Below are 27,874 nucleotides of genomic sequence, written 5' to 3'. Positions count from 1 at the left end.
CCTGGATATTTTCTTTAAAAATAAAAAAAAAAGCCTTCAGCTAATTCTTGGATTTGGGTCCATGAGCAGCTGACTACATTTGTCATGAATGACAATTAGTAATGCCTAGAAACAACAACTAAACAGAGCAGAAATAAGATTGTCTGGGGAGAGGGGGAAAAAAAACCAACAAAAACCACTGGATAACCCATATGCTATATTTTCAAAGTGGAATTGGTGAATCAAAAATATCTAACTACTGTATGTACTTAAACTCTAGACCACCCATGTGTGGAAGATTTTCTTGGCTGGAGGGCACAGAAATTTAAATTTTCCTGTCTTTTGCCTTTTCCTCTTGCATTAACAACAGCTAGTGCAGTACTAGCTCTCACCTCAGGAGGAAAGTCTACCTCTTCCTGCTGTCCTCCTCTCTTCCTGCCCAGGGCTGTCTCTGGTGCCATCTCAGCACTTGTCAGTCCCAACAAATTGATTCAAAAGTTAGAACAGCAATTTCTCTGTGTTTTAACTTATTTTTCTCCTACCATTCCCCTTTCTGTCCTTCCCAAGTCACACCAGAAATGTAAATATTCAGGGATGATCCATCCTCAGAGATGACTAAAACTGAATAAGAAATTTTACTTTAGCTCTGCCAGAAAGAAGCTTGGATTCAAACACCTGGAGTGACTTACTTTTATTCCCTCTTGGAAAAAACTGACTTAATGAAAATAAATGTGCTTCTACAAAGTCAATATTTCTTTCAAGTTCTGCCTGTGCTTTCATCAGCTTAGGGTGTGTATGTGGGAGAACGGTTAGAAAGAATATTCAGAAAAATGCTTTCTGGCAAAGAAAGAGATCACAGATCAGATCAATGAAATTTCCATAGAAAAGAGAATTGAAGTGATTTAATTTTGTCAACCGGAAATCTTATGTCTGGGACCAGTTATGTTTTACTGGTAACTTAGCAAATAAACTTCTTCGAGAAAATATCATAAAAAAATAATTTTGTAAAACCTCAAAAACAAAGTCTGGCATGCAATTTCAAAATGAACTTACGTGTTTCTATAAAACCATTAACATGAACGACTGTTGATCATGACAGGCTATAACAAATGTGAAGGTCCTAGCAAAGTGTTGTTTAATTAGTTGTGTTGTGGTACATGATCATAATGTGCAAATGTTTGAGAAAACATGTCCTTTCACAACTGAAGTTCTCAAGGGACAAGTCATGCCAACAACGATGCATTAGCAAAATAACGAAAGTGTACATCTTACTTGAATTATTTTTCCTTGTCAGTGTACTCAAACCATTTTAATCCTCTCACTTATGAGACCCTAGCCAGTTTATTATATCAGATTAAAAGTGGCTGCATTAACCCTCAAACCCTGCACAATTTGACCCGAACCACATGAAGAATTGGCTCCTAAAAGAATCTGTTAGGCCAATCCTCTGTTGTAGTCATTCAAGCATAACACAGTTGCTTTGGATGTGTTGGGTATGAGCAGTTAGTGGTGATCTAGTGTACACTTTTTTTATGCATGTAAGTGGTCTTTTGGGATTTATCCTGGGATAAGAATGTTATAACCACGAATAATGAACTTTAAGTACTGTGGCAAAATCAAGACTCCTTTCTGGATGATGCTATGGCAAATATTAACACCTGAAGGACATGCTTTCGTGCTTCTGGAAAGAGGCCTCTCTCTCTATTTGTCCCCATCCCTCCAAGCAATAAATGCAGCTGAAAATGCTTTTCAAGTCCTCTTTGTACATAAGATTTCACTGCTGACCTGTCATAAGTCAAAATTCTGCCTGGAATGGGCAATACACTGTTTGTTCCACGTCATAGAAAGCTGTGGTGCTCTAGAACGCAGGAAATAAAACTGAGGCAGCATTCTAGCCTCTTGAGATCTTTCTAAGTAATAAACATTAATAGAGGTACTTGATTTTGTGCACTGTCGTCTTACAGAAAAGTCCTAAATATTCTAGTACACGTAACAAGTAATTGCTTGTTCTTGGCTGTAGCTCCTTGCTTTTGGGTCTGGCTAACAATTGTATTTGCCATTATACAGTTGCCCAGTTCATTAAGAAATTGATTGGAATATGAAACATTACGTAATATAGTATTAAATAGTGGCTTACATTTGCTAGCCTGCCCTTCTCTTCATTCAGGAAAGAAAAAAGTGATGATTGAGTCATCACATTTGGTCAATAAACAAAAAAGTTATTATATGACAATTTCATAGAACTATTAAAAAAGAAGGCATACAGGCTTTTGCAATTTTGTGTTCATAGTCTGTGGTCTAATTTATGTCACTGAAGAACAAAACCCACCACTTTATAGACTACTGATATACTTTTAGACATACTGATTGACAAGTCATAAGTAGTGCTCCCAGCAACATTTTAGTTCTGTGGATTTACAGCTCATTATCACTTATGCTATCCGGTAAAGATTTAAAGCTGGTACATTTTTAGAACCTGAAATAGGAAAAAAATGTGACGAAAATAATTACCTCTGAAATGTGTATTACTAGCATTATCAAATCCTTATTTTAGCAGAAGTATGTATTGGTGTTTTAAAACTGAGTAGCAGTTGACATAAAGTTTAAGTGGAAATATTTCTGCATTGATTTTGAAAGTGTATTTGATCTTAATGGCTCCATAACTAGGCAGAAGAACAGTATTAGGTGGCTAGGCATTAAAGCTTAGAAGACCTAACTCAAATCCCTGCTTTGCTGTGTGTTTTCAGATGTGATGTCAAGGAAATTTACTTGGCTTATATGGATGCTGGTTCCTCACCAATTAATAAAGAGGGTGTTCTTCCTCAAAAGGTGTTTGTATAATTGTGCTCAGGAACATGACATGTATATTCCATACTGGTGGTTGCTATATGGAAGTCCAAAAGAAAAAACAAATTAATTTACTGTTGAGTGAATCATTACTAAAGAAAATAGCCTGGAAAAATGATTATTTTAAGCAGTATTAGCATTGTTCAGCAGGCACTTTGGAAACCTTGGAGGTGAATGAAGAATGAGTCATAGGGATATAAGTAAATAAATTGCTTCTATGTACTTTAGTCTGAAAAACCTAGAAAACCTGAGCTAGAGTGTGTGCACATCTAACTGCAATACAGTTCATGCTTTAGAAGGAAATATGTGTTATTCAGGTGAGAAATGAGCTCCCAGGTATCAATTTTATTTTTTCTTCCCTGGATCAAGGGAGCCCTTTCAAGGTAATCTGATTTCAGCATTAAGTGTGAATTCTGCCGGCTGCCTCTGGAAAGCCGTGCTCTCTGTGCCAGGCAGTAATTGCGTTAATCATCCATTTTTAAATAACTGCATTTGAAGTTAAGTTGAGAATTGCTTTTCAGATCTTTAATTTGCTTTGGAAAAGTGAAATAATTCCCACAAGGGTTGTGCTAATCAATATTCCAAAGGCAAGTAACCTTTGCTAATACTTGAACATGGGATACTCTATATTCTTCTGTTTAAAGAATTCTTGGGGAAAAATACAGCAATTCCATCTGTAATTTGGCAGGTTAATAACTTTTCTGACTGCCAGGCATAAGGGTTTTTAGTCAACAGGAGATTCATCAAGTGCAGAATTGTGTTGTATTATCTTCCTTTCGTTGTTGTTGTTTTTATTTTAAACCTTCTTACTAATATAAATGATGACAAATTGCATAGCTGTAAATTTGAAAGTCCCTAAATGGCGTTTTTGTCAAAGCCTTTATGCTGAAATGCTTACTTGGAAAGATTTTAAACCTCAGGAGCCGGGGGAGGGGTTTTAATTATTATGCATCATGACACAATGCATTATGCATCATGGTTGTTTTTCTGCTTTTTAAACACTTGTTATGGATGATGAGACTAATATAAATGGACGTACAGGGAAAGCTTCTGCAAAACCTTCTTATGATGTCATATTCTGTTTCTAAGGAATCTTGGTACTGCCTTACTTGGAAATGAGAGAATAAGCAAACTTAAAAAGGCACCTGGAAGCACACTAATAATTAGCTGACAGGTAGTCATCAAGGGAAAGTCACCTTTTTTTTTTTTTTTTTTTTTTTTCCCCAAAGGTGTCCTCCTGGTAAACTGGATAACAAACTTATGTGTTAAAAATGAAGAATGATCGAGTATGGGTGTTGCTGTCTTAAACCTGGGAGTATTTGACCCTGCTTCCTTTGAAACCACCTGCAAATTACTCCTGATGCTCAGAATTTGCTTTCTTTACCTTGTTTTTCCCACCCAAGCATGCACATTACTAGAAAATACATTGGCACTGGGACTGATTAAAGAGCTGATGGGATACAATAGATTCAGTACTAGAGCTGCTTTTTCTTCTTCCCTCTCCCCACCAAGTAAACATTTGCTTTTCCCTTGAAACCAAGTTGATATTTAGGTTTTGAGCAGGTAGAAGAGGAACGAAGGGGAGAATTGTGCATTGATTTCTTTAATAAAACCTATTTTTTAATAGTCATACAGACTGCCTAGGCTGCATCCTGTAAAAATTAAGGAGGAGAGAGGAAGGCTGAATAGATATTTAAGGAGTCACAGCAGGCAGTGGATTTGAGAGAGGAAAAAAAAAATTACTGTGCTTCCCCAGAAGGCAAGTAGAATACAATATTTCATATTTGAGAGTTGGGGAAATGAAATTTCAGTGCCATTGTGGACATTAAAGATGATACTGCTCGGTGACCCACAGACAATTGGCAACTGCATTTGTTTCTTGAGATGCTTATCAGGAAAGTCTCAAATCTGTGTCCCCCCACCATTCATATCACCAGAATTAATTGGCTGCTAGTTGCACCCTGCTTTGTTAAAGGGAAAAAACCCCAAACATTCCCTTCTCCATCTACACGTGCTGTTTTAAAGGCTGCTATGGTTCCATGTAGGCTGCTGCTGAGGAATGCATTATGTTAGTGGGAGGATGGTGTCTTCTTCACTGACCAAGCTTGAGCTGTGAAGCTGAGTGCCTGTACCTGAGGAAGGGCTGGAGCTCAGCCCGGGGTGGTGGTGCCTCATGCTCTGCAGCTGGGAACAGAAATCTACCTCCAGGCTGACACCGGTGGGTATAGTGTGGGGGTTTTGCCATGAGATAGTAAAGTGAATTTGGGTTGTTCTTTTTTTCTATATTCACTATTTCTGCATTTTTTTTTCAACTTTGTGGTTACAGAATAATAATTATGTCTCCTCTCCCCCTCCCCACGCTGCCTAAATTTAATGAGACTGTAATAACATCTTTAGTATTATGTTTTAGTGTTGTTGCTCTGCAGTAGATTTGGACATAAAATCCTACCATTTGCCTCCTCGCAGGGACCGTGGCCAACCTTCTGTAAAGATGCAGAAAGAAATGCTCATGCAGTCCCTTCTCTTTACTGCCAGGGCAGCAAGTGGAAGCCCTTGCTCAACAGCAGGACATGCACATGTTTGCACCTGGTCTCATCAATGCTGGGCTAGCAAAAATGTCAACTCTAAGATCCTAGTATCAGTTACTTATAGATCTCGTGTCCTTTTTTCCCTCTCATGTATTTTCAATCAGTAAGAGCTCTATTCTGTATCTAGGATGTTTGGAAGAGCCTTGGTAATGTCAGCTTGTGTGTTGAACTCTTGGCAACTTGCACCTTGCTGCTGGGTTGTGAGTGATGATGCTTTCTTTCCATTTCCATTTATTTTGCTAAATACAAGCATTTGAAGGCTTTATTTATATTACTTCTCTACATTCTTCACATAGGATCTCTCCTTGGTTGTCCTACTGAAGTTCCCTACCACGTGCTACAGGTACCTTCCTTTCTGTTGAAATGCCCTCAGTTTCACAGAAGATCTTTGTTTAACCTTCTGATTGCTCTACAGTCTTCTCATTGAAACTCCTGTGTACCCAGGGAGAAGAAAAGGAAATAGGAATAGAGAATATAGAGTAAGCAACAGGACATAGAAATATGGCTTTGTTCAACTCTACTGCTCTTCCCCTTCTCACTCCATCCTCCCATCTCTCAACGTTGTTATTGCAGTTTCCCAGAGATATCTTCAAAAGGAAAGCAGGTTCATAGTTCCAGGAAAATATAAGAAACAAGATTTTAATTGTTATGTTGCTTCTGGTCCCTCCTGCACTGTTTCCTTGCTGTCAAAACCAGTGCGTTGCCAGAAGACACAGACAGGAGTTCAGGTTGTTCCCCAAATCCTCACGTGTCCTAGGATGGGCTGTCACTTCTGCTGTAGTGAACTGCCTCCTGATCAAGTTGGAGAGGTGCGCTGTGTTTGGCTAAGAAGGATGTGACAGCCTGGCCTGGTGGACACAGCCAGGTAACCTTCCTCTTCTGTGGAAGACCAGAAACACAAGAGCAGAAGTAAAGAAACCATTTTTTCCAAGAATGCCAGAGGATATTTTGTGAGGTCCAAGAAGAGAACAAAAAGCCATACTGCTTGTCAGAGGCCAAGGAGAACCTGCTCTGTTCCTCGTCACCGGGGGAGCTCGTCCTGCATTCCTCTGGGGGAGAAGAGGGATCCTGTAGCCATCGATCTCTATGCTAGCAAAGGACAGGAAAATTCTTAGGATGAAGAGAACACTACAGAGCTGTTATATGGGAAGGCCAGACCAACAGTATGGCTGCAAAATCCAGCCAGCTTCAGCTCCTTATTCCTAACTTCAGGAGGCATCAGTTGTCCTGCCCCAATCTTGCAGTCCCTCTGTTCTTCCATACAGAGGTAGAAGCAATTGAATGGTACTACCTTGACCTAAGGAAAGACAGAAACTTGGGCTGCCCATGTTTTCCTCTTCCTTGTAGGAGCTGCTGAAGACATTTTTTGTCCTTACTCCCCCTTTTCCTATCTTCTCATTCTGAAACATGGATCCCGTTTTTTTTTTTGTCGTCACCGCCCTCCTTCTAATAACAAAAGAGCACATTTAAATGCAGTGACACTTCATCTTGAGCTTTATGAGTAGCCAGGTTTTCTGACATATCTGTACACTCAGCTCAAAACCTGTCTTTGAATGCAAATGCAGCAATAATCATAGGTGGGAAGTTTCTGGACAGTACTGTAGCCTAAAATGCCTGCTGTCACAGGGATGGATTCTCTTCCACCTTTCATTTGAACAGGAGTGGTGTTTGTTACCTTTTAGCCACTTCCACACAGGGTTGCTCAATTGTGACATACTTTGCTTAGCCTGAGGTTTCTGAATGTGTTCTGTAAAAAACTTAAATCCTTATTGTTTTCAGGCACTATCAGCTGAACCAAAGGAAATGCCGATACTATGGAAAAACTCTTGCTAGTCTACTGGAAGATTTTTTCCTCTTCACTGTGCCCCTGCTGTTTACACATATTTTTTAGACTGTAAGGAGACTTGAGAAGAAAGTACAACGAGGTTGCGTTATTGTGCTGCTTACTCAAATTTGAGCATGTTCAGCACATGTGCCTTGTCAGTTTGGCCTCAGTCCTATTGAACTCATGGGATTCTTTCAATCAACTTCTGTAGGAGTTGGAGAAAGCTGATGGTAGTAAATGGTTTTACAAAGAGCTATACTGTTTTTGTTTGTCCTTATAAATATTTTATGGCATCATGGCTCTGTAAAAATGCCGCAGTTTTGTATAGTACATCTAAATAAGAATAAGCCTACACAAGGTATTTTTTCTCTGTGCATCAAAAGGGAAAAGAAGAAGAGTGAGTTAAAATGGATAATGAAGCACAGCATGTTTCTAGTGCTGGGTGACCTGTATTGTTGTTATAAGATTTAGTGGAAATGCATACTAGAAAAAAAAGTCCTTTCCATAGTATTTAGACTGAATACTTACATGAAATGTTAAGTTATTACTTGTGTGTGATGTTCAGGCTGGCAATGGAAAGAGCTGGAAGTAGTAGCTAAAGATTAAATGACATACCAAGACTCACATTCCTTTCTTAACACTTACAACTTTCTTAACTTTATAAACTAGCCTTTTCCATTGTAAAAATTGAGTATCTTGTGCTTTTTCTATGGATTGCTTACAAATTTTTTCTGTTTGCCTGTTGGATTTTTCTTTTTTGTAACCAGCTAGGGAAAAAATGAAGCTCCAGTGAATTCTTGTTGTTTGATTACTTTATGACAAAGGGCTTTGTTTCAGAATCTTCCTATACTGAGCACAACATGGGAGTGTATGACTAGAAGTGAGGATGGAAGAAAGCCTCTATCCAATTCTTTTTGATTAAACAAAAATGTTTACAGAACCTGCCTTTAAAAACAAACAAACAAACAAAAAAACAAGAAAGGAAACTCATTTGGACAATTTCTGGCACTTTTTTGTTTTAATTTAATTAGAATTTTTTTCTTTGGTGTATGCAAAATAAAGTCTCCAGTTGTTATTAATTCCTGACTGAGAACTATCTCCCTCCATTTTAAGAATACTTCCTAAAAGTTTGTTGAATGAAAATGGCATACTGAGCATAAGCGTTAAATAGGTTTTTACATAATTAAGAAATGAGCAGCAGGCTGTGACTTTGAATGTTTGCAGCACAGAATGAGGATTCTCCCATTGCTGAGATTCTATTAAATTTGACAATGAGAGAATTCATGGTTGACTTGTGCTTGGTGGTCTGTCAAGTCTGAAGCCAGTGCCGTTTATTGAGGTTTATAAACTCTTTACAGAAGCTAGATCTTCCTTTGCACAGAAACACTGTTTGGTACTAAGATTTACCCCCTTTCTGAGTTATCACCTGTGCAGTTAATGTGTACATGTGTTTAATATCATCAATTCAGTAGCAACAGATTATAAGCACAGTAGCCTCTAGCACATCTTAACATAGCTCCATAGTTTATTTAATCGAAAAGGTAGAAGACTTTAGGAGATGGAAAATGAGTATCTTTGCCAAACATATCTGGTCATGTCCAGTTTGCCAAGTTAAGCAAAACATTTTTGACATGGGGAGATAAAGAGAGAAAAGCTATTTTTGAGAGTATAAAACGTCTGGATGCACTACTTATGCAGACAAATGCTGTGACAAAGTAGAGGAGAAATCGGTATTTTCAAATAGATTTCTGAATCTATTTCTTGCTGGAATATTTTCCCTACAAAAAAAGGCTAATCCTCATTTTTTATTTACTTGCATGGAAGTCTTGAGGTGCTCTGCAGTGTATGCAAGGGCTGGGCAATTTTGCCTATTACTGGTGACTTTTGCTTGCTTGTCAGCTGTTGTAAACAATTATAATTGAGCTGACAGTTATGATACTTAAAGTTTTAGTTTCAGGACATATACATTTCCAATAAAACTATGTTTTATTCTTCAAAATACAGTTCTCATGACTTCTGTTCTTCATCAAAAGAATTATTTTCTTCTCTGATTTTCTTGCTCTCCCTTTCTTTTAACGTCTCCCCTCTTCCCTGGAGAAAAAAAGCCTTGAAGATGAAGTTAGGGGACACTCATGTGGAATTTGAGGCTACTGAATGAGCTAAAAAGCAAACAAGATAAAAACTTTGTTTCTATATCGGTAGGAATGGGCAAAAGTAGTCTTTAGAATTAGAAGGGCTCCATCATGAACTTGAAGCTGTGATATTTCTTGGCATCTAGAGGGCAAGAGGTGATGGTTCGTCAGCCTTAACAGGCACAGATCCAGAGAGTACCTTTGTTTTGGGTCTTCAACTCTGTCCTCCTCTGCAACTTCACCTGTATGATTCTGTCATCAATTTTGACCTACAAACTCAATAGAACTTGCACCCACGTACTTGTCACCCAAGCAGCAAATGTAGAACTGACATGCTTACCAGTTCTGGGAAGTGGGAATCATGCAAGCAGTTGCCCTGATGCCCGCCGGTTGGCTGACTGGTCTGGTGGGGGTTACCAGGTTAGTCGGTGATGATCCAGCTGCAGCACACAGGCTGGTGCTGCTATGAGGGAGGAGGTGGGCTGCGCTGGCGAACCGCCTGCTGCTGTTCTGAGATGCAAACCACAGTGGGACTGCTCCCAGCTCAATGGGACATGGCAGCTGTGGCTACCACCAGCAAAACTCTGTGCTACTGCATACATGCAATATCTTCCAACTTTTCATCTGCCTGGTATTAACATGGACACATCTAAATCATTCTGTGCATTTTTTAATATGCTTGTGTTTTAATGTGAAGGTTTCAAAAGTATGCACTGTCTCTAGTGGCATGTTTCTGCGTGTGATGCTTGTTTCTGACGAGTATTTTGGTAGACTTGGAAAAAATGATTTGAAGTATTTATATCCTTTTAACAAAATGGTACCTTTTTCTAAATTGCTGATGTTGTTATACTTTAAAAAAAACCAAACCCAAAATATTCTCTAAGTTTATAGCAGTAAAAATTCTTTGCAGCTTCCCAGTCTCAAAATGTGGCAAAAAGGTATATATGGATGGCTGCAGAAAGAAGAGGAAGATGGGGTAAAACTAAACTGTACTTTTGATTCACAATAGCTCTTCTGTTGGCTAATCCAAATTACATATGTTCTGTAATTATGTTGCCTGGAGCTCCTGTTAATGTTGATGAGCTAAATGTATTTATCAGTAGAATAGGCTCTGTTTCATACATCTAAATAGCTTAATGTTTTAAATGTACGTTACATGATTTGTAAAGGCAGTATCATGTTCAGATGACAGGGTGGATGAGGGATGGATGATTTTTCTGGAGCCTGTAATATGCTACCAATTAATTATTTCTAAAAGTGACTGTTAGGAACCTGAAGTTGTTACTGTGTGATGGAAAATCACAGCTCTGTATCCTTATTTGTGGTCTTCACCCAGCCTGTAGGCTGTGTGCCTTTGTAGGTGCATCCTAAACAGCAGGACGAGTGGGAAGTTGTCCCTGGTGACAAAAAAAATACCTCTTTTCACCAAGTAATCTGTCTCTTGACCAGATTGGGTATTTGAGAAAACCTAAGGTGTCACTTGCATGATTGCATCATAAAAGTGCTTGTAAATACATCATCTCTCCAAAGGAAGCTTCACTGATTTGCTTTAAATGTTGTTGTTGGGCTTTAAAAGAATGGAGTTTTTTGCTCTTAAGTAAGGAAAAGGACTGATTGGAATGTTGTGATATTTTGAATATACCTGGGGGGAAGGATCTGAAGAGATACTGACTTTTGTTGGGGAGGGGATTTCCTTCCTGTCTTCCCCTGATGCTTTCCTCTCCTTTTCCTTATAACTGTAGAATTTGAGCTAGTATGAAGGATCTCCTCTTTTTTTCAGCACTTGAAAATCAGTGAGAAGACTTAAAAACTGCCAGTTGTGGTCCCATCTGTATCTATTTGACTACAGGTCAACTGTATGATCTAATTAAAACAAACAAAAAAAACAAACCACAAACAAACAAAGAAGCCTTTTCCTCTAAACTTCTCTAGTGAAGGTGTCCAGACATGAGGCAGCCATCCCTTCTTTTCTACAGGTGCTTTTGCTTCTTAATAGCACCATACTGTGTTCTGCAAATTTTGTTCCATAAACAAAAAAGCTAATGATGCTGTTAAGCCTTTCTCTTCTGACAAAAAGGGCATTGACTTCCACCCCTGCCCTGATCCCCTTACCCAAAGAAAATTCTCTCGTATTTTTTTGAATGGGAGATTTGTCTCTGTAAGAGTCTGAGGCCAATATTCAGACGCAGTGACTCAATTCCACAACATCATCTTTAAGTCTTTTAAAAAGTCAATTCTCTACATTAAATAATTGTTAACTCTGTTATGCAAGGTTTGAATTCTTCTTGCTGGTATGATTTACGCTGTTCTATTTATTATTGCTATTATCTGTTTCATCATTCCTCATAAAATTCAGCAGGATTGCAACAGCAATCCACTGGACTAGTGTTGATGTTGGACACTACTTCATCTTGCCCCAGCAGTTAACACACATTTTGATTGGGTGCTTTCTGAGTTTCAAAGATGCCTTCATCTATTTGGACACTGGGCATCTCCAGGTGTTTATGACTGTTCAGTTGCACTTGTTATTTTAGTCTGTTTCTATTTGAGAGTGTCTTTTAAAAGCTGAGAAGTGTAATGTAGTATAAGTTGAAGTCAGGTAACAGTATCACAAGACAGCTTCTTCTTTTCCTTTCTTTCCATCCTGCTCTCTGGCCTTTCCTTTTTTTTTTAAATGCAGGCCAAACTTTCGTGGCTGATCACCTTGAGCTGTCCTCTTGTAACCAACAGGATTACACGTATCGTATACAAGTTGATATAAATCTTAATCTACTATGTAGGGCTACTTGCCAGGGAGTCCGTGTGAGAGAGGGAAGCATAAGTCGTCTCTCCCAACAAGGCGGGCTTGTCAATGTTTCAGGGTGGCTCCTGCAGCTGCTGGTAGAATGAGGGGTTCAGAATCAAACTCTAAATTTGTGACAACAAAAATACCTGCAAATGATAGGAGAGCACTTGAAATCCCTCCAGCACTGTACACCGTTACCAGGCAGACTGCCAAAACCACAGCTTTTTAACTAAACAAACAAACAAAAGAAGCCCTTAGGCCATGGAACAAGAAAGTTTGTGCTTCTAACAAAGAAAAACAAAAATTGTTTTTGGAAAGGTAGGGTTTGTGTAACCAACCGAATTAAAACATTGTAGTACCTGAGGGCACAGGAATCCCTATGGGCTGTTTGCTTCAAGCCTTATTTACATGAGGATCTGTAAAACTATTCTTGACCTACATAAAGTATCAACTGTAATAAGCCTTTATTTTAGGAGGAAGATTCAATAGGAGATTGTCTGCTTTGAAAACATTTCTAATATGGTGAGGGAAACATCAAACAAGATTACATCAAAAGGTGAAATAGAGACCCCCTAAGGGGATGAAGAACTGTGTGCAATTCTATATAAATTTCACATTAGAAATAAACAGTGCAATATAGCAGCTTTGCATAGAAGGGCTGAAAACCATGTTTATTTTTTAGAAGAATTGAATTGTTCTTGCATTTCAGGTATGGCAGTATGGCATACCTCTCACCTGGGGTTCTGACTTAGTTGTGTCCCACAGAGTTGTCCCCCTCACGTTTTCATGGTTGCTAAAAATTCTGAGCTAGCTGTGCCAGTAAAACATATGCTGTGGAGGAAAGATAGGCCCCCAAATCTGAAGTGATCTGTTTTCATTGTCCTTCATTTTATATTTGGTTTGGCTGCTGACCTTTAGCATCCTGACACTCGACTGATTCACTCTACTCACAGGATGTGTTTTGGAGCTATATTAGAAAGGTGATGATGGTAGGTATATAGCTGAGCTTTCTCTCTCTTTATGTTTTGGGGAGGGGTGAGGTTTGTAATTATTTTTTTTCGTTCTTTTGTTTTTTCCCCCTGTGTGTGAGACAACTGTGCAGTGAGTCTTTGTGGGCAGCAACAATCAGGGCTTCAAGCCTCATGAGGACCCAGTGATCCCTGATGCTGGGGAGCTGTGAGCTCCCATGGAGAGCACCTGGAGGAGCTCTGACATGCTGGTGAGCTGCAGTGAGGAGCAGGGCAGGCAGTGAGAAAGGAAGCTGCAGGAGGTTTGCTGTGAAATGCTTCCTATTAGCTCAGGTCCTGGGGCCACTGCTGTCTTACAGGAACGATGTCAGACGCGGCAGGGGTGAAGACTAGGGATGCGTGGTCTCGTGGAGCCAACGCAGAAGTAGGGTGTGTGTGTGGGTAGCTAATGCTTGAATCCAGCAGATGGAAAAGGAGCGAATTTCTCACAGGACAGAGAGTAATTTGAGGGGATCGCCGGGATGGCACAGGGAGTGCTCAGGTTATCACGGCTGTTTGCTGGGTTTGTGCTGCCAGGGTCCCTCTGGGCTGGCTGCCAGCTGGGTGAATGCAAAGCCGAGCCTACCAAACCAAACCCTGGTTTTCACGCATGCTATGTAAAGCACTGTCCTCCAGAGCTCAGTGCTCTGTTTTGGGCTGCGAAGGACACCTTCCAGCTACACTGGGATACCTGCCTGCAGCCTGCCTCGAACGAGAGGCAGAGCTGGGAGTGCACAGGGATGCTGCCGCTTTCCTCTCTGCTCAGCAGATTTAGGATCAAGAAGCTCAATCCCCCTCTCCCCTTCCTTGCAGCAGCACAACCATTCTTTTGTGCACCACCAGTCGTGTTCGCTGGCCAGGGGCGTACAGCCGGTGTGCCAGCGTAACCCTTGCCCGCCTGCTTACCACAGAGGGTATTGCGCCTTCCATCACGTGTTAATTTTGCATTAGTCCTACGTGACTGGTAGGCTTGTTTCCTCCGAGCAGTAGGGTGCATGGCTCACCTCCTGGGGCAAAGAGGGAAAGAGCATGTGCCAGCCCAGCGAGCGCCGTTGGACCTGCACAGCTTCGCTTGTCCCTTCCCGCTCTCCTCTCCTTGCTATAGCTGGAGCTCCTCGTGCTGTTTTGTAAAACTTGGTATTTCTTGAGATTTACACTTCTCTAGCTTCTGTAAGACATAGCTATCTTTGTTACTGGTTTTTAATGGTTATCATAAAATCCTGATTGCCCCCGCCAGCCACCCCCAAAAGTCAGTGGTGCAGATTTTAATACAGCTTTCCATTATTCTTCACATTAAAGTCTTACTGGTTTTAAGTGAATTGTAAAATTTGGGTATGGTATTATAAGTGTTAGGAAATCTCAGAGTATCTCTACATGAAAACTAGGTTGTTACTCCGTGCTGAGATCTTACCGGTTTTGTAGTATTTGCCACTTTCTTGAAACCTCACGTTCTGTGTTTAGGGATTTATACAGGAGAAATGCAGCCTTTGTTGCACTGTTACTAGACATCTTGAGAGAAAATGAGGTTTAACAATTTCTAAACCCTTCTTTAAAAATGATACATTTATGAAAATTATCCAGTCCCAAGTTTTTATTGGTTTTTTTCCCGTTTGTTTGTTTTTAAATTTATTTAAAGTTTGTCTTGTTCCATAAGTGCAGCACCTTTTTTGTCTCTTATAAATAAACCTTTTTAAGTTGCCTTGGATTTTATTGCAAAGCATAATACTTTTTCTTTTACTTGAAAAGGCCCATCTGCGTGTGGAGCGCTGTGATTACATATGCCTGTCAGCCTTTGTTTAAAAAGAGGGATGTTTCTTACCCTTGAGAACAGGGAGCAAATCTTAAAAACAGGATCTCTTGTTTTTAAGTGTAAAAAATATTCAGTATTTTTAATTAGGTTTTTAAAGCTAATCTTTTTAGCTGGGGGAAAAAGGTAAAACTGGAAACCCTGTACAATTCTTAATTCTCTTCTCCTTATTTCCTTCCAGCTAGGACAAACACGGTAAGACAGCAAGTGCGGTACCCCGTGCTCGGCCCGTGCTGAGGGTGGTTTGGCGCAGGCAGCTGCGAGAGGCAGCTCCCAGCACCGCCTGTTTGGGCCCGTCTGCGCCACGTGGGAAAGTTAGCGTGGGATGGAGCCGTCCCCGGAGCGCTGTCTTGGGAAAAGAATGGTCTGGAAGACCTTATTCCTATTTTCCTTCGGATGTTCTTGCCTCGCATGCTTTTTGTAAGCAGTTCCCCCTCTCATTAGTCTTGCTCCTTAGGTGAAGAAAAGAAATTGCTCACCTCGCTCAAAACCAGAAGTGTCGTGGGGTCTCTTCACCAAGGTACAACTTTCTCCTCTTGTCCCTCAGTGGAGAGGAGGAGGAAAGATTTTCGTTTAACTGGGATTGATCCCAACCTTACCTTCCTCATCTCTACACCTAGAGCAGCTTGTACGCATGCAGTCTGGGACATAGCTCTGCCTAACGCCTCTCACTGAAAAGGTTTTAGCTGTCATTTGTGACTTGAGGGGGTTAATGCATTAAAGCCAACCAAGATGTGAATGGGAGTTGTTTGAATCTCTAGAGCAAACTAAAACAAGAGTGACATGAGAAAAGCAGTCATCCATTGTTGCCTGATGACAGAGAAGTTTTTAAAAATCAAACACTCTAGTATAGCCTGACTGTGCACAGAGAAAAACCTAATTAATTATAAATAAGATGAATAAATAATTTAAATGTATCACTTATTTCTCCTTTATAGTTTAACTCATGAAAAAATAATTTCAATTAGAAATTTCAACTCAATCTGAAATGCAGAGAGGCATGATGGTTCAAGATGGATGTGAAGTCCTTTATGATTTTACTTCAAAAATGTGAGCTTTTTCTTTTCTTTTTTTTTTTTTTTTTAACAACTTGGGTGATAAAAAAGAAAAAGGAAAAAAAGATTGCTGAGAGAGACAGAAACAAGCAAAGTTTCCTTTGATAGGGTAACAGAATGTATTTTTAATTTATGAATTAATAAGTATGTTGTGTGCTATGTCCAATTTGTCAAAAATGTCTTGGTTCCCTTAGCATTCATGTTATATGCATGAAATAGATGCAGTTTTCCCTATTAATTATAATATCCCATTTCCTTAAGAGTAATGAAAGATGATTCATTCCCCTGCTCTGGCCCTAACTGACTCCTTGGTATTACTGATGAGGGTTTTTTCCATTTATTTTTGACCTTGTGAAACTATTTATGTTGGACTCAATCATGATTAATGCAGTGGGAACCAGGCAGATTAAGGGCGAGAGCATAGAAGTAGCAGGCTTGTGTCCCCTCTACTCAGTGATACCACCTTGCATACAGCTCTTACCCAAACATATGTGAGCTTACTTGGCTCTACTGGAAGATCTTGAACCTTGAAAAATGTGTCTGTTGTCTATAACTATAAAAATAATTCGTGATGGTGATATCCCTGATGCTGACTTTTTACCCCCTCTACTCCTATGTATTGCTTTTAGTAATTTCAAGGGTGGTACAGTTAGGCCTATATTTATTTCTCCATAGATCTATGTCTTTATGCCTTTCTGTTTATTTTCCTCAAGTTCGGAGAGGTATATGTAGTATCTGTATGCTGATGACTCTCTTCTCAAGCACAAAATATGGCCTAATTGCTTCAAATTACTGCTTTTCCTTTCAGTAAGTAGTGTCCTGTTTTGTTTTTCAGTTTCCGCTATGCAATTTTCCTGTTCTCTGGGAACTATCCCTATTGTATATGCAAAATACATATATGCTTACATCTGTGGATGGTTGCAAATGAGATATATTGAATGTGGGGTGAAACAAAGATTTTTATTAGAACTCAATTGGAATAATACCAAGAGGAGACCAAAATTAGCAAAGATGGAATCACAGCAGCAGCATCTGGTGACCATTATTGAACAGGAAGGTGTCCATAACTATGATACCTAGGAAAGCAAGATGAAGTTATTTATACAACTGCCTTAAGGGCAGTGAGTGATTAGCATACAGACATGTACTTCAGGTGAAATTTTAGCACTAGATAAATAGGCAGTAGTTTTTCTATTGCTTTCCATAGGGGTGGGCATCTCTTTCCTGATGTTTTCTATAGGGTGACTGGCAGGCAGATATTTGGCCGTTTTCATCTATATCTTTTTATTTAAGATCATGTATTTAAAAAGTTAGGTAACAGGTTCTGTAGACCATTTGGTGATGTGGTGGTTTGATTAAATGAAGCCTACAGTAAGGAAGGGATGGGTGATATAGTCAATCTGAGATCAAAATTAAAAGACGTTTAGGTGTCTGTCTATATGTGACTGTCCACTTGCTAGTTAGTTAGGTGACAAGCTCTGATTGTAGTCTGTGGACAGCCAGCCTTTATAGCCAGTGGGGACCAGAGAGCTACTCAGCCCATCCTGAGGTAGACCTCAAGCTGGGGATTCAGTTGCCTAAACCTAGATGGTTAGTGTCCTTTTGAGTTGTGTAGCATATCCCGCCTTGCCACGAGCAGCTGTCCTGGAAGGGATGGGTCCTCCTGCAGGTCCTGTAGTTAACTGCCAGCTCTGTGTGGGTGTCTTATAGAGCACCAGATGATGCTCTTTAGGCAGCTGAGTTCCTTCCCCATCTCTCCTTCTCTCGTCCCCCCAGCTTGAAGAGGTCAGCTGCATCTCTCCATACGTGCACTGGAGAGCTGATTAAATAGTCAATAGGCTACGATGGGAGTTAGACTCTTGGATTTTGGTGTCTTAATCACAAATTGAATTGAAACCTCCGAAGAATAATACAGCTTTTAATATAGAAGAAGTCTTTGGTACCAGCTCATCTAAGATAAATTTGAGAGAAAGACCTGGGTTGTTCCCAGCCTGCTCTCGGGTGTTGGAATCCATCTGAGGTTGAAAACTTTTCTTTGGTCTCCAGAGGTCTTGCACTAACTAGTCACTGATATTCCAAATAAATCTTTTAATTTCACATGCAGTTTTTCTGCAGGTGTTTTACCAGATCAGTTACTCACTGCTTTCTGGGGATGGTAGTTTAGTAGCAAGAGTGAGTACCTCAACCATTGGTTCTGTCCTGTACGACAAGGGACACTGAGACCTATTTATGTGTATTGAGGAGTTTCAGTAGTCTTAAAATGATTTTATGATCATTTTTCTATAACTCTTAGAAAGAAAAGGCTTAATGCAAAAATTTTTAATATTCCAGTTTCCATTTGAATTAAGTCTCGTGCTGTCTCTTTATGATACACGGAAGTCCTGATGCCCAACAGGCCAGATGTGCACATCTATGTTTAATGATTTGATAAGCCTCTTCCACCTTCTTCTGTTCTGAATTTCCTGAGAAGAGCTCGTGAGTATGCATTTCTGATGAAGCATTTGATGGAAAAGCATTGTGATCCCCCCACCCCCCCATTCAAAGTACATTTTTGTGCAGATCTGGAAAGCCTAATTTTCAGCTTATAAAAGGATCAGAGAGGGAAGGGAGTTGGGGGCGGGGGGGGAAGAAGGTTTTAGAATTAAATTGAGGCTAAAGGTGTACTGGAGGAGAAGTGTTAAAGAATAAAAGCTCTTTGCTGTTAGGCTTCCTTCTGCTCTTATCTGATCTGTTGAGGCTTTTAATTCCAAGGGCTTATTTTGTTACTTGGAGCTCTAAGATTTTAGCATTTTCCCAAGGCTGTATTATAGACTCATGGATCACGTGCTAATGATACAAATATTTTGTTTTGTGGCTAATAAAACAAATAACACTTATGGTAAGTTACCCTGTATGTTTATCTAGTTCAACAGCTGCTTTAATGTCTTCTGACAATCATATTAGCCCCTATTACTAGCTAGTGCATGAAAAGCTGCAAAAGCATCTCTTGAGAGGTAGTACCACTTCAGGTCATCTGTTTGAGGGCCTGTGTACTAACAGACTGCACTGTGATGCTAGTTTTATTATGTGATAAACTGGCTGGGGAATAGTTTTCCCCTCATATAATAATTCTTCTGATTGCATGATGGGAAGGGTTGTTTGTTTGTTGTTTTGTTGGATTTTTTTTTATGAAGGAGAAAGAAATCTTCATTGAAGAATAATCTATGTAGTATATAAAATCAGGTAGTTGAACTGTTTGTTATGAATTTGTTTGCAACCCTAGTGAGTACCCCAGTTACAGAGCTGGTCTCTTCACTTTTGGGTTCAGTAATAGTTTCTGATTAACGCTATCTGAAAATGAGCTTCAGCTGGTAGTTTACACAAACTAATGCTCAACAGTCTTGCAAATCTAGTCAAGTAGTCCTAATATGGTGAGTCTCCAAGTGGAATATTTTCAAAATGTGGTGTAACTAGTGATTTGTAGCTGTATGTTGAAATCTTGCTATATAATAAGAAACACTGTGACGTTGCTAAATTTCATAGGAGAATCTTCCAGCAGACTGAAAGAGAAACAGCAGTGCTGGTTACACTGGGATAGACTGACAGATTAGGACAGAAATCAGAAAAATCTCGTGTGGATTTTTTTCTTCTTCCTACTGGACTTGAACCAGGAACTTCAAAGTGAGGATGGAAAAAGAAAGCAGGCAAAAAAAAGCTCTGAGGAGAGTGTACAAACTGAGTAGTCTAGGCCAAAATCTTGTCTATAACAAACATTAAAAGGAATGGGTAAAATAAGAATGGATGAAGATTTGACCAAATTAAATCAAAGCACTTTGGAAGCTGGGGATAGGTATAGGAATAAATAGAATGATGCGAAGATTTCAGAAGTTCAGAAAAAAATGACTATCAAGAACATTTTACCTTTTTTATTTTCTCACCTTATCTGTTTAGTGTAGTTCAAGCATCATATAAATAAAACCTTGAATGCCTGGAGATATTGGAGACCTTTGTTAAAGTCTATACCCAAGCTTCTAATCACTGCTATAACTTCCATCCCCATTATGTGGGGTTTTTTGTTGGTTTTTTTTTGTTTCTTTGTGGTTTTTTTTTTTTTTTTCTCTTAAAACCATGTTTTGTTTATGGAGAGGTAAAATGACCTCTGAGTAATATGGTAAAATTGTGTTGAACTGGACTTTTCTCTAAGGGGTGAAGGTGAATATTCTCCGTAGTGTTTGCATCCACAGGAGCTGCTGGACTAAAGAGGGGGAGCTGACTGCTAATAGGAAGGCAGATAGTATTACTGCATGGGAGAAAAACTCTAAATTATAGCCAAGATTTCTGTTCCATGCTCCATTGAAAAATAGATGCTTATCTGCTAAGTACTACCTAAGGTTGGTATGTTAGTCCTGTGCTTGACCCCAGGCCCTGCAGCAGCATAAATGCTTGGAGAGGTTATTTTTGCTGTTCTCACTTGGGGCTCTTCTGCAGGCAATGAACAGGGCTCCTAATGCCTCTTGAGTAATTTTAGTCACAGTTTTGCTGTGAGGCTGTTACATGTCAGGCAGATTTCCAGCAAGTAGTTGTGCAGGTTCTAGCTGCAGCCTACGTCGTCGTATATTGATTGCATGCTGTTGCATATTCAGAAATAAGTTCAGCATAGGCCAGACCCCATTAACCTTTTGGGATCTTTGAGATGAAATGCATTCATTGCCCATTTCCTTCTGTTTGTTTATTTGCTTCAGAGAAGTATGTCGGCGTACTCATGGTTTAGTTCTTCTGGTAGTGAAATGTTTGACTGAATCTAGCTTACTTGGTACACAGAGTAGTATGGACTATGTCCGTACCCCCAAAATATTTCCTCCCTGGGCTTACTGAATTTTAAAAAGGTTCCTTTAGTTTGAATTAAACGTAGACGTTAGCTTTTGTGTGGTTTTCACTTGCGACCCTGGTGTCATATTCTTGTGTGATATTTGTGAGAGCATGAAACTGGAGATAATTCCTGTTCCTTCTGCTCCAGCCCTCTGTGACAGCAGGCAATCATATTATCATCATGTAATCTTCCTCTTGAATATACTGATTGGGTTGTTTGTCCCTCTTAGTTGTATGGAGAGAACTTGCTTTATTGTGGCTTTAAAACAGTGTTCTAATTTCCACCCCAAATATTTTCACAGCCAGTTTTGTTGTTCTACCAATATTATGCTTCAACTTAAACATCTCTCCTACTTCTTCAGTGTGCACCTCTCTGATTTAAATACTGTCCTCCTCCAAGCATAACTATATCTCTCCATTGACTTCTGTGCATTAGAAATCAGATACAAATATGATTAATCAAAATTAGGTGCATTTTCTTCCAAAGAGTATCATAGAGTAAAAAATGAATCGTTGAGCATTTTATTTTAGTTCTGTGTGGGAATTGCCTGGCATCTTTTGACAATTTAATTTTGTTAAATATGATATTGAAATATACAAGAAAATTGTTTGATAAAACACCGTTCTCTGTTTTCAATCACACCTTTTTAAAGAATCAGCCCTTTTGTTTGTGTTTATAACAATTTATATACCTTTTTAAACAGCTGTTTCAAAATGCAAGGGCAAACACTCATTTCATTTAGTAGTATGTAAATACACTGTTTTGATTTAGAAAGGTATGTGTCAGTGCACTTACAATGATTCCAGTGCTTATCCTGGCATTGAGACTCACCTTTTTAGTGCGGGAATGAATATATAACCTCAGGAAATAGGGTGGAAAATTTGTCTGTATCACTGTATTTTCTGACATTCTAATCACATAAGCAGTTCATCAGTGCGTGTTAAGGTAGTGGTTGATTTTTACCCTAAAATATTCCCAGTTTTACAGCTGCATTAGTTCCCTTATCAGCCCTCTACTGTTTTGTAGTTGCACTGTCCATGATATGACCACTTGTTGTACACTGAGAGATCCTGCAACAGCCTCTGTCTGCCTTCTCCCTGCATCCTCTAAAGGGCACGGATGCTGCAGGAGTCTGTGGAATGTTCTTGAAGACAAAGAATTATGTCTTAAAATTATGTCACAAAATTATCGCTCAAAAGCTGTCCTGCTAAGATCATTTTACATCTTGGAAACATGCCCCCATACTTCTCCATTCTCCTGTGTCTCAACTTCAGTTTTAAAATAGCAGTAAATGCTATGTTAATCTCTCCCTTAAAATCAATACTTAATGTCTGTGTTCATCAGGGTAAAATACAGTACCCTAAAACATTGCTAGCACTGATCATTAACACCAGGAAAAAAATGTCTAAGTTCTACTTAAATGAATATTAAAAGCTGTAATATTCTTTTAAGACAAGTCACTGGTGTATATTCTTTTCTGGTGCTTTGTAGCTCCAGCAATTTTTGTCCACATCCTGCATTAAACTGAAGCTACATTTTTGTTAAATTTTGCTGTTAATTCTATTATTCAAAGATATAAACTTGGGCACTCAAAGTAATGGGCATGCTTAAAACTCTCTATTAAGATGTTAGGCATAACACATACTCATTATAGTATAATGTAACACTCACCTTCATAATGCAACAGCATAATGGTATAATAATATTTTGTAAATCATAGTAAGGTATCTAACATCTCTTCTAACATCTATATGTAAATTGAATAATGAGTAGATGCTTCTTTTGTCTATATGAATATTTCTGATGGTATATGAAATTCTGGTTGACCTATATATGTGTCCTTCTCCCTAGTAATCAAATTTCTGTCATTTCTGCCTGTACTTTGCTGGGTTTGCCCGTGAAGTTTGAAGGCGCTAATAAAGCATATATTTTTAAGGTTGCCCAGTTTTCAGTTTTCTGTTTTAGATAGGCATGTAGTACTTCAATCTTGTATCCCTCCCAGTGGCAAGAATTCATGTTGAATAAAAGATTTGGAATGAAAGCTTTTTAACTGAACATCTTTTAGTAGGTTTATACTTCTAAATCATTGTCTTTGCACTTGGAATAACCTAAAAGCGTTTATTAATATTTGATGGCATGGTGAAAGCCATCAAATGGAACCCACAAATGGTTCATCTGGGCTTAAACATTCTTGGTCCCTATCCTTTAGCCAAAGCTTGGTAGGTGTAAAGGCAGGGGTGATGAGGCAAATGTGTCCCTTAGAAGGGGGGTCCCCATAAGTGGACTGAACCTGATGAAAATATACTCCACTGTGTACTTATTCTGATAACTTGTAGTTGATGCTGGTATGAGACGAAAGCCTTTGCATTTCATTTAGTGAACAATATAAGAAAAAGTTAGGGTGGCTTTTGTTGTTTGGTTTTTTTGTTTTGTTTTCTTTTGTTTTTGTATAGTTTGGGAAAACTCTGTAAAAAAATCTCTACAAATGTTAGCATGTTGCCTGAACCTGCATGCTGAAGAATGGGATGAGGTGTTTTTAACAGCTAGCAGTAAGATCTGTTAGTATTTTTGATGGGAATGCACTCTGATTTTCTAAGCTAATGATTTGTAAGAAATTAGATTTGGGATCTGGAAAATTTGGGTTAAGGAAAGGTCAAGGAATGAAAAGATTATTATAGGCAATAAAAACCAGATGGAATACAACATTATGGAGTGAAGAGGAATTTCTGTCAGGGCAGGGCATAGGAAAGGCAAAACACCCAGGAAAAGAAGGAATGTGGGTTTTGACATTAAAAAGCCAGGACCAGCAAAGCAACTGCATTCCACATAAAGTAAGCATGAGATACCTTCAGTCTTCGTTTCTGCTGTGTAGGTGCGATAACTGATCTCAGACTGACACCACTAGTACATGCTACTGTTATGCACTGGCCTCAGCCATACTGTTTTCCTCCACTAATATTTTCCCATCCTGGTGAGCAAATCAATTTATATACATAAACCCAAAGCTGAGGTACCAGCCCACGCAGCACTGTGGTACAGCACCCTGATCTTGCTTGCCTGTAAGCTCATGTGCCAGATGTCCAGGTTAGCTGCCTTTTGCTATGATCTTCCCCCCAGAACTTCTGTGTGGGACTGTGGGACTGAGCGACACAGTTGTGCTGTGCTGTACACGTGTCCAGAGGCGTTAGCATCTGGGTGGGACGTGGCAGGGCTGAGCTGCGAGATGTTCCTGGTCTGAGCATCGTGCCAGCGCTGGCCATGTGGCTCAGTTATACACCGCTGTGGGAGAGGAGGGTAACGGGGTGGAGCGAAGAGGGGGTGCAGAGTGGGTAGGCACCCCTGTGGGCCAGCATTTACTTGCAGGCAGCACCAGCAACCAGGCAGCTCGTAGACAGACCCGTTAATCTGTTCAGCCTTGCTGCCTGTCAAAGATGAAAGTCAAACTTGCTGCGGGAGCGCTGCCAGACTTAGGTCATCCTCGTGCATACGGGGCTTGCACTAGAGAAGATTGCAGCTTGCCCTGGGAAGATTAGGCAAGAGTGACACAATTATATTTTTGTTCCGGCTGTGCTACACAAAATATTGCCAATTACACATTTGTCCTGCTATTTAATTTGCTCTGATGATGAGATGATATGTGTTGCTCATTCTTAATGGGTACGTTTCCTTGGTGCTTCTGCAGGAAATTATTAGGACAGTATTTCTCCGATTATGTAATGCAGGTTACTTAAGCCTATGTATGTGTTGTTGGCTATAATGAGACCAGGGATTAGAAACAGCATGTGTTCCAGGATAAAGGAAGAGCTTTGGACTGACCCAGAAATAGCTTATTGTGACCTTATCCAGCGATAGCAGAATTTAGGTAAAGGTGAACTTTCACTGGTGTTAACCTGTAACGTCTCTACTGATTTCTCGCTTGCAAAAAGAGACTTTGTTCTAATCAGTAAGATGACAAACTCTCTAGAGCAAAATTTCTTGTTTTAAAAATGGAAAATCTATAGGCTGAAAGAAAAATGTTACCAATTTGTATACCTGTTCAATACAGAGAGGAGGCAATGCAAGTTGTAACAATGCACGTAGCATGTGCCCTTGGATTAGGTTAAGGTGCCCAAAGCCAGGCATGTACCCCACTGGAGTGCACAGGGGTATGGGGTGACAGCTCCTTACTCTGTAACACACAGGTAAGAGGGTCTGTTGAGTTGGCAATGTGGAGAGCTGAATGCGATGCTGTGCACAGCGATCCATCAGGCTCTCCATGGGATCTGCTAAGCTCAGATCCACATCGCTGGCCAAGGGCAAGCCAGCAGTGCTGGCTGCAGGGGGTGAAGCTGGATGGATGGAGAGGGTGATGGATGAGGAGAGGTGCCTGGGTGTCCACCCTCGGTGCTCAGAGTCTGGTGATGATGTGGGATGTATATAAAGGTGGGATCCTAAATTGGAGCAGTGGAGTAGGCATGCACATGTACATAGAGGCATCTTGGTGGGCTGGGCTGTGAGCTGGGCTCCTGTGGAGTGGTTGGGTTGGGTGCCCCTTCTGAGGGCATAAGGGCATGGACATATGTCATGAGGAGAAAGGATGAGAAATTCCTCCCCCCCCGCACATGCATGGAAGTTCCTGCCAGTGCTGATGTTGAAGTTGTCCTTCCCATGGTTGGTGGTACTCAGGCAGAGTTTGGACTTGCCTCCTTAAAACTCAGTAATGAACCTTGCAGGAGTGTCTTGGTGTGGTCACTTTTATGATGCGAGGCGGTTCGTGGTCATGGTTGTGGTTTTTTGTTTGGTTTTTTTTTTTTTTTTTTGTTTGGTTGGTTTGGCTTTGTTGTTGTTGTTGGTTTGGTTTTTTTTTTTTTTTTTTTTTTTTTTCAGTTTAGCAACTGCAAAAATTGAGGAAAAAGAAAATCCTGTCTTTACTCGAGCAAACCCAAAATATTCTCTCCACCCCCCTCCCTTGCTAATATGCTATGACTCTCTTTTCTTAATTGTATTTGCTGTTGAGGCTTGCTCCAGGTGTAAGTTGTCAAAACTTTGTCAAAATAGTTTTCCACATTAAAAACATAGTTCTAATTAAACAACATATTCAGTAAAGTTGCAATGATTTTTTTTTAATATCACTTATTTTAAATGTGCAACAAAAATGAGTGTAGATGAACTCTTACGTATGCTTTCAGAATAAATTTAGCAGGTTCCATTGTGCCATCTTTAATACAAAACTTTTTTTTTTTTTAGTTCAGAATAAAAATATTCTGTATGAATTTTTTTTTGCTTGTGATCAAAATAAAATTTTTTCTTTATATCCTCATTTGGGGAGAAGGGGTTGTTCTTAAAATTGTTATTGCCTCTTCCATTATTTAATAACACAGAAGATCTATTTTCTGAGCAGCTACAGGTCTCCTGAACATTTTTTTTATACTTTTCTTTTTCTAAGACTTTTTTTTTTCCCCTCCATACAGCTAACACTTGATTATTAGTGGCCCAACTTACATAGGCAGCCAGTCTTGATATAAATACTCCAAGTGATTAACAGTTCAGTAAACAGTTTGGTGCACTGTCCCAACAGCTAATGATTCTTGATTTTGTTTCTTTCTTTTAAATATATCTTATTTCTTGCTTGAATTTTGCTGACTTGCACTTTCAGTACTATGGGTGAAATGACTAGCATGTCCTTTGCTTGAAATCCTACAGCTAGAAAACTTACGGTGCAGCAGCCAGGTCTCCATCACAACTTAACACTAAACGTCTCAATATTTATTGCTTGAGCAGTCTCTTGGGTAAGATGGCAAACTAAGAGCAAAAGTGAGATTAAAATATATTTGCCATTCATTTTCACAGCAAAGCAATAGAGTCATGCTTGGTGGTGGTCTTGTTTTTCAGAAGGTGTCTTTTTGAGGACTCTTAGGTCCATGCTTGAGAAATGGCAGTGAAATGAAGTTTTGGATTTGGTTCAGTTGGCCTAAATCTGGAATTCTGATGCCTTTTTTAGAATTAAAATCCAGTAGAAATGCTGTATGCATTTTCATAACAACTATTCTCTTGTCCCGTTTTCATTTTCACTTCCCCTCTGCCCCTCTTCATACTCTTCTTTTCCTCCCTTTCTTCCTCATATCTTTCACTTTCTTCCCTGTCTCTTCTCTACTTGTCAACACCCCTCCTGCTTGTATCTCTCTCTGATGAAGCAGCAACAGAATAAAATTGGCTTAATTGTGAGTTCTTTATATTATAGTAAATTAAATGTTAGAAATGAGGAAGAAAAGTTTGTTTAGTTTTTGTGGATGAACTTCTGAGTTAAGAAAAAGGAGCTGAAATTAATTTACAGATAAAACATAATAATGTATTTTAATTTGAATATTGTCTTAAACTTGGGGCCAAATGGCTTGAACTTATGGGGGGATAAGTTTTTCCTCAGTTAAAATTCTTTGCAATGAATTGCTAACCTTGACCTAAGCTAGTTGAACACCACCACTGCTGTCTGCTTCCTCCAAAATGGGACCCTGGCCCTGTTATGTGGTAAAGGCACTTTACAGCTTAGACAAAACTGCTTTCCAGCTGGGCAGCCCTCAGCATGCATGTACTGGTGCATGGGGTTGTTCCTCCACAGGTGCAGGACTTTGGACTTCCCCTTGTTGAACTGCATGAGGTTCCTGTCAGCCCATTTCTCCAGCCTGTCAAGGTCCCTCTGGATGGCAGCACAACGCTCTGGTGTATCAGCCACTCCTCCCGGTTTTGTGTCATCTGCAAACCTCTCTGCCCCACCGTCCAGATTATTACTGAAGGTCTTGAACAGGACTTGACCCAGTATTGACCCCTGGGGTACACCACTAGTTGCTGGCCTCTGACTAGACTTCATGCCATTGATCACCACCCTCCAGGTCCGGCGGTTCAGCCAGTTTTCAATCCACCTCACTGTCTGCTCATCCAGCCCATACTTTATCAGCTTTTCTGTGAGGATCTTATGGGAGAGAGTGTTGAAAGCCTTACTGATGTCTAAGCAGACAATATCCAC

General features: G+C 39.7%; 1 protein-coding gene across 3 annotated transcripts in view; it reads left to right on the top strand.

Moving 5' to 3' along the window:
• DSCAM (DS cell adhesion molecule) overlaps positions 1 to 27,874 on the top strand; it is a 475,910-nt gene that overhangs the window by 16,617 nt on the left and 431,419 nt on the right. The window lies entirely within an intron of this gene.

This window comes from Aquila chrysaetos, chromosome 7 (assembly GCF_900496995.4).
Source record: "Aquila chrysaetos chrysaetos chromosome 7, bAquChr1.4, whole genome shotgun sequence".
NCBI lineage: Eukaryota > Metazoa > Chordata > Aves > Accipitriformes > Accipitridae > Aquila > Aquila chrysaetos.
The sequence above is the reverse complement of the archived record's forward strand: the minus strand, read 5'-3'. Positions and strand labels throughout refer to the sequence as shown.